General features: G+C 41.9%; 1 non-coding gene across 1 annotated transcript; it reads right to left on the bottom strand.

Moving 5' to 3' along the window:
* Window positions 1-5,507: 5,507 nt before the first annotated feature.
* On the bottom strand, window positions 5,508-5,580 carry Trnav-cac (transfer RNA valine (anticodon CAC)). The gene has a single exon. It is a non-coding gene; the product is annotated as a tRNA-Val (tRNA).
* Between the last annotated feature and the right edge of the window lie 304 nt (window positions 5,581-5,884).

Here is a 5,884-nt window from a genome sequence, read left to right as displayed (position 1 = left end):
TACCATTGGTCTACTATTTTGGTGCTAATACTATGCTGTTTTGGTTACTATTGCTCTGTAGTATAGTTTAAGATATGTAAAATTTCTTGATGTTTGTTTCCAAATTGCTTTCAAGAAAGTTTGTATTAAAAAATACAAATGGGGGGACATGCTGGGGTAGCTCAGTGGAAGAGTGATAGAACCTTGCATGTGGAAGGCACTGGGTTTGATCCTCAGCACCACATAAAAATAAATAAAATAAAGGTATTGTGTCCATCTACAACTAAAGGTATTAAAAAAGAAAGTATGTTTTAGCTGGGTGTGGTGGTGCACACTTTTAGACTCAGCAGTTTGGGAGGCTGAGACAGGAGGATCATGAGTTCAAATCCAGCCTCAGCAATTAGCAAGGCCCCAAGCAACTCAGTGAGACCCTGTCTCTAAATAAAATACAAAAAAGGGCTGGGGATATGGTTCCCTCGTTTAGTGCCCCTGAGTTCAATCCCCAGTACCAAAGAAAAGAAAAGAAAAGGGGAAAAAAAAAAAAAAAGCTTTGGACTGGGCGCTGTGGCACATCCCTGTAATCCCAGCAATTTGGGAGGCTTGCACATAGGAGGATTACAAGTTCAAAGCCAGCCTCAGCAATTTAGCAAGGCCCTAAGTAATTTAGCGAGATCCTGGTGGGTGCTGAGGTTATGGCTCAGTAGTAGAGCACTTGCCTAGCATGCATTCCATCCCTGGCACCACATAAACAAATAAACAAATAAAATAAAAGAATTGTGTCTGTCTACAACTAAAAAACTTAAAAAAAAAAAAAAAGGGCTGTGGCTGTGGCTCAGTGGTAGCGTGCTTGCCTAGCATGCATGAGGCACTAGGTTCAGTTCTCAGCACCACATACATATAAATAAAAATAAAAGTCCATCAACAATTAAAAAATATTTAAAAAAATAGTGCACGTGGTATTTAATCTCAAACAGTAGAATTATATTTTAATAACAACAGAAAAATTTTACATACTGCTTTTATTCTAAAACTTTCTCATCACTTGTGTGCCTCTTGAGACATATTCAGTGATTGTGGTTGTTTCCTGATTGCAAGATTTACTTTGTCATGTCAGATATACCATAGGACCCTGGTTTTTCTTTTCTTTTTTTTGGGGGGGGTACTATTGGGGATTGAACTCAAGGGCACTCAATCACTGAACCACATCCCAAGCTCTATTATATTTTATTTAGAGACAGGGTCTCATCAGTTGCTTAACACCTTGCTTTTGCTGAGGCTGACTTTGAACCCACGATCCTTCTTCCTCAGCCTCCTGAATTGCTGGAATTATAGGTATGTGCCACTGCGCCCAGCAGGACGTATTTTTCTTACCACAGTCTGCCCACACTAGTGTCCGCAAGTTTTCAAATTTTTGATAAATATAGTCATAAAGTAAAAAGAAGTATTTTTATATTTATTTTTATAGTCTTACACCTTTGGGATTGCCCTCAGTTTCCTATCAAGGCAGCCAGGTCTTGGTCAGACCCTGTAGAGAGGGTATACTTAGGGAAATAAATGTAACTTATGTACCTGCTTTTTCATCCTGGGGCATTTTCTTATCCTTGAGATGGGAGGAAAGACTGGGGAGCCTATCAGAAGTGCTGCTGAGAGAGAAGCTTGAAAGCTTTAGGCAATCTTATGGAACTGGGGAGATAACAAATTTGTGAGTAGAAGGGCTGTTAAGGCAATGAGAACCCCGAGTCAACACCTAGAGAAGGGAGGTTCAGGGACATGAAGCTGGTTTTCCTTGGAGGTATTTGCTAACTAAGTTGTCAGAGCTGGTCAGAAGGAAAGAAGTTAAAACATAGCTGCCTAGTAAGAGGCAGGGGTTTTGTAGTTTCCTGGTGCTAAAGAGACAGAAAGTGTGGTCTGAGGCCCACTAAGGAAGAGGTGCTCTAATGTACACTGCAGAATTTCCCTAGGAGCTTTGGAAGGTCAGATCGGGGCAAACAGAGAGTAGAGATCAAACTCAAGTCAGCTCAGTGCTTTGCCCTCTACTCTGCAGCCTGCCAGAGGGTGGCTCTGGGACAAAGATGGTGGGTGCCCTTCCTGAAGGGCATCTGGATGTTTCTGGGTATGGTGGTCTGTTCCATGAGGCAGATGTATGTCCCAAGTCGGATGTTTATGATTTATGCAGTTTTTTGTAGGCATGGGATACACTGAGCTGCTTTGAGGTTTCCACCTAACATCTTGTGAGAGTAAACTGGAGGATCCCTGACAGATTTCTCTTTGAAATTGTCTTCACATTTTATCAGCCAACCAGCCATTCTTTATAGAGGAAAAAGCAAACATCAAGGTTTGTCATTCCTTAGAACTCATACTGACTCTTGGTTCCTTTTGAACTCATAAGAATTTTCATGTAGGATTGTCAGGCTCAGACCCCCAAGTCTCTCAGCCTGGGTTTTTCTTTTCTTTGAGAGAATGGTAAGGATTCTTTTGAAGGACTAGATGGGCCCTGATGCATCATGAACCATCAAAATGGATGGGAGGATCTGACTTTGTTTTTTGGTACCTGAAAAGTTCTTATCTGAACTAGGGTTAAAAAAAAAAAAAGTCCACATTTCTTGGGTTAATATGAAGAAAGATTTAATTACATGTCTCTTTTGAAGCATGAAGAAAGGAGTGCTACAATCTTGACTGGAAAAAAGAACCTTCTTTCATAGAAAAAAAAAAAACCCTTAGGTGACACTCCCTGAAGCCCTTTGTGCACACAGAAAAAGTAGGAGGAGTTACTACCTGGCTTTAGGGACAGAAGGACCTGTGCCCCAGAAGGGACTGTCAGGTCTGCTTAATTTGCTTCACTCCTGTGCTTGCTTTTGTTGTCCAGTTTTCCAGTCTAGTGGGGTCTTCTTGGTTGTTTTCTTTTCAAATCTTGGTTTAGTTTTCTTCGGCTACACCATATGTGTGTGTGTGTGTGTGTGTGTGTGTGTGTGTGTGTGTGTGTTCTCTTTTTTGCAGTGCTGGGATGGAACCCAGGGCTTTTTGCATGATAGACCAGTACTCTACCACTGAGCTATGCCCCCAGCCCCCACAGTATCTTTCCAAATGATGTCTAGAAACAAAGGAGGAACATTTCTTTTACCTTTTTCTTTTTATAAGTGCTGGGCAATGAATCCAGGGCCTTGCATGATAGGCAAGTGCTTTACCACTGAATTATATCCCCAGCCTTTTAAAAATTATTTTGAGACAGAGTCTCACTGAGTTACTGAGGCTGGCCTCAAACTTGTGTTATCTTCCTGTCTCAGCTTTCTGTCTCAGGTGTATATGTATTCCTGCCTAGCAGGAACAAATTTTTTTTAGGATGTATTATATACCTGTTTTTTGGTTGCATCGGATAGTTCAGTCTAGTAACATCAAAGAGTGCTACTCTTTTAAAGTTTTTCTTCCATTGTCTACTCACCCAGTTTTTGTTTTTGTATGGGGGATTGAACCCAGGGGCATTTTTATCACTGAGCTACATCCTCAGCCCTATTTATTTATTATTTATTATTTTTTTCGAGAGAATTTTTTAATGTTTATTTTTTAGTTTTTGGTGGACACAACATCTTTATTTTCATATGGTGCTGAGGATCGAACCCAGCGCCATGCGCATGCCAGGCGAACTCGCTACCGCTTGAGCCACATCCCCAGCCCCTCAGCCCTTTTTATTTTTTGAGACAGGTCTTGCTAAGTTGCTGAGGCTGGCCACCAATTTGTGATCCTCCTGCCTTAACCACCTGAGTCACTGGGATTATAGGCATGTACCACCTCAACCCGCTTCAGTATTTTTTCATTTCTTCTGAGTTCTAAACTATTTGTTCCAGATATCAATTAAATGTAAAATCTGTACTTCTGATTGCAAATGAATGAATGCACTAGAAGCTCTTTATTTTCTTTGAACTTGGTCTCATTTTATGATTCTCAAGTTTAACTGTTTTAAACTAGCTGCTCAGAGTACAGCACTAGTTTATTATTTAGTATAGATTATATGTTTTCTATTCATGAGTTTTGAGTTGGTGTGGGCATTAACTAATTAAATCAATTGATAAGAGTGAACTGCTTGGGCCAGTATAGCACATGGTAAGCTCTCAGTGTGTGTGAGCTGTCCTCATGTTCTGTCCCTGTGATTGGCCCTGAACCCATTGTCTTCCTTCCCCTCACCTTGCCCCGGGGTGGGCCAGAGTAGGGTCAGATTAGTCTTACATTTGTAGTTTCTAGTGTGGCTGGTGCATTGGGGAATTTCCCCAAATCCTGCAGGCCGCACGCAGTCTGTCTGGGCACAAAATAACCGTGCTGCCACAAAGCCTTGGAGGTTCAAACAGCAACTCTTTATTCCCGAACTCTCACCGGCACTCTATACACACTTCCCGGGAACACACTCCCTCCACCGGGCTCCACTCGCCAGTTCTCTCAGAACCCAGTGGGAACTCCAAAGGCAGCAGGATCTGCCCTAATCCCAGCAGGATCCACCCTAATCCCCGGAGCCGTCCTAATCCCAGAGCAGGGTCACCTTTCAACCATTCCCTCTAGCAAAATGCCAGGCGTCATTCCGACTAAACTGTGGCTCTCAACATCTGCATATAAAGCATGTGAATTAGGTCAGAAGTCAGAAATTCAAAATTGAAACCTCAAACCGGAAATTGAGAATTTATGAATTAAGAAACCCAGGACATGGGGAAAAGAAGCTCTTCATATAGGTCCATAGGGCTGTGCTGATTCATCTGTGAACTTCATGAGGGCATTCTTTGCAGCCTCTCCAGTCTGTCTGTCTTTCTCTCTCTCTCTCTCTCTCTCTCTTCCCCCTCTGTCCTGCCCACTCCCCAAAGTGTCTTAGAGGTACCTATGTAGATAATGTATTATATAAGACCAAATATCACTGCCTTTTCCCCATGACCCCACCTCTAGTACAACTAAACACAACAGCTTAGGAAGTGAGAGAGTGATACTGAGGTTAAGTTTGATAGGGCATGAGCACTATTGGAAGTCACTGCTATTTATTGTTTGCTTACTTTGTGCCAAGCTTCTTGAAGATTCGATATTGTGACCACCCTTCTAATAGAGTTGCTGATTGGCTCTTAGGAATTTCAAAAGGGACTGTGTTGGCAACCAGCTCCTTTGACCTTAACTTTTTATTTTTAAATTTTGTGATACTGGGGATTGAACCTAGGGGAGATTTACCACTCAGGTAAATCCCCAGCCTGTTTTATTTTTTATTTTGAGACGGGGTCTCACTAAGTTATGGAGGCTAGCCTGAAACTTGGGAACCTCCTGCCTCAACCTCCAAGTTGCTGGGGTTACAGGCATGTTGCCATTGTGCCTGGGTCACCTTAACTTTTTGTTGCTATTGCTGCTTATCATCTTGGTCAGCTCAAGGATGTAATAAATGAACAAGTAGCAAAAAGTGGGAAATTTGGGAATACCTAATTTTGCTTAAACTAACATTTTAAAAAATAGGATAGTAAGGTTGGATGTGATTTTTTTTTTTCTTTCTTTCTTTTTTTTTTTTTTGGTGGTGGTGCTGGGGATTGAACCCAGGGCCTTGTGCATGTGAGGCAAGCACTCTACCAACTGAGCTATGCCCCCTGACCTGGATGTGATTTTTATGTAGATCATCAATGGAGTCCTTTATACACAGGCCAAGGGTTCTTAGTATGGGATGAGAAGTTGTGTAGATGCTGGCTAAATATATGGACTTGCAGCCAAAGCCTGGCTTGCATTGCAGCTCCACTGTGTCTTAGTTCTGTGACCCTGAACAAGTCACTTAATCTCCCTCTTAGTCCCTCACCTTCACATCAAAGAAAAGTTTGAGCCAGAGTAATGATGAAGAAAATCACTGTCAATCAAACCCCACATTAGGCAGCCTGCCAAGGTAAATAGGAGACAAAAT

Source organism: Urocitellus parryii, chromosome 4 (assembly GCF_045843805.1).
Source record: "Urocitellus parryii isolate mUroPar1 chromosome 4, mUroPar1.hap1, whole genome shotgun sequence".
NCBI classification, from domain to species: Eukaryota; Metazoa; Chordata; class Mammalia; order Rodentia; family Sciuridae; genus Urocitellus; species Urocitellus parryii.
Note: the sequence above shows the minus strand (reverse complement) of the source record. Positions and strands in the feature narration are given on the sequence as shown.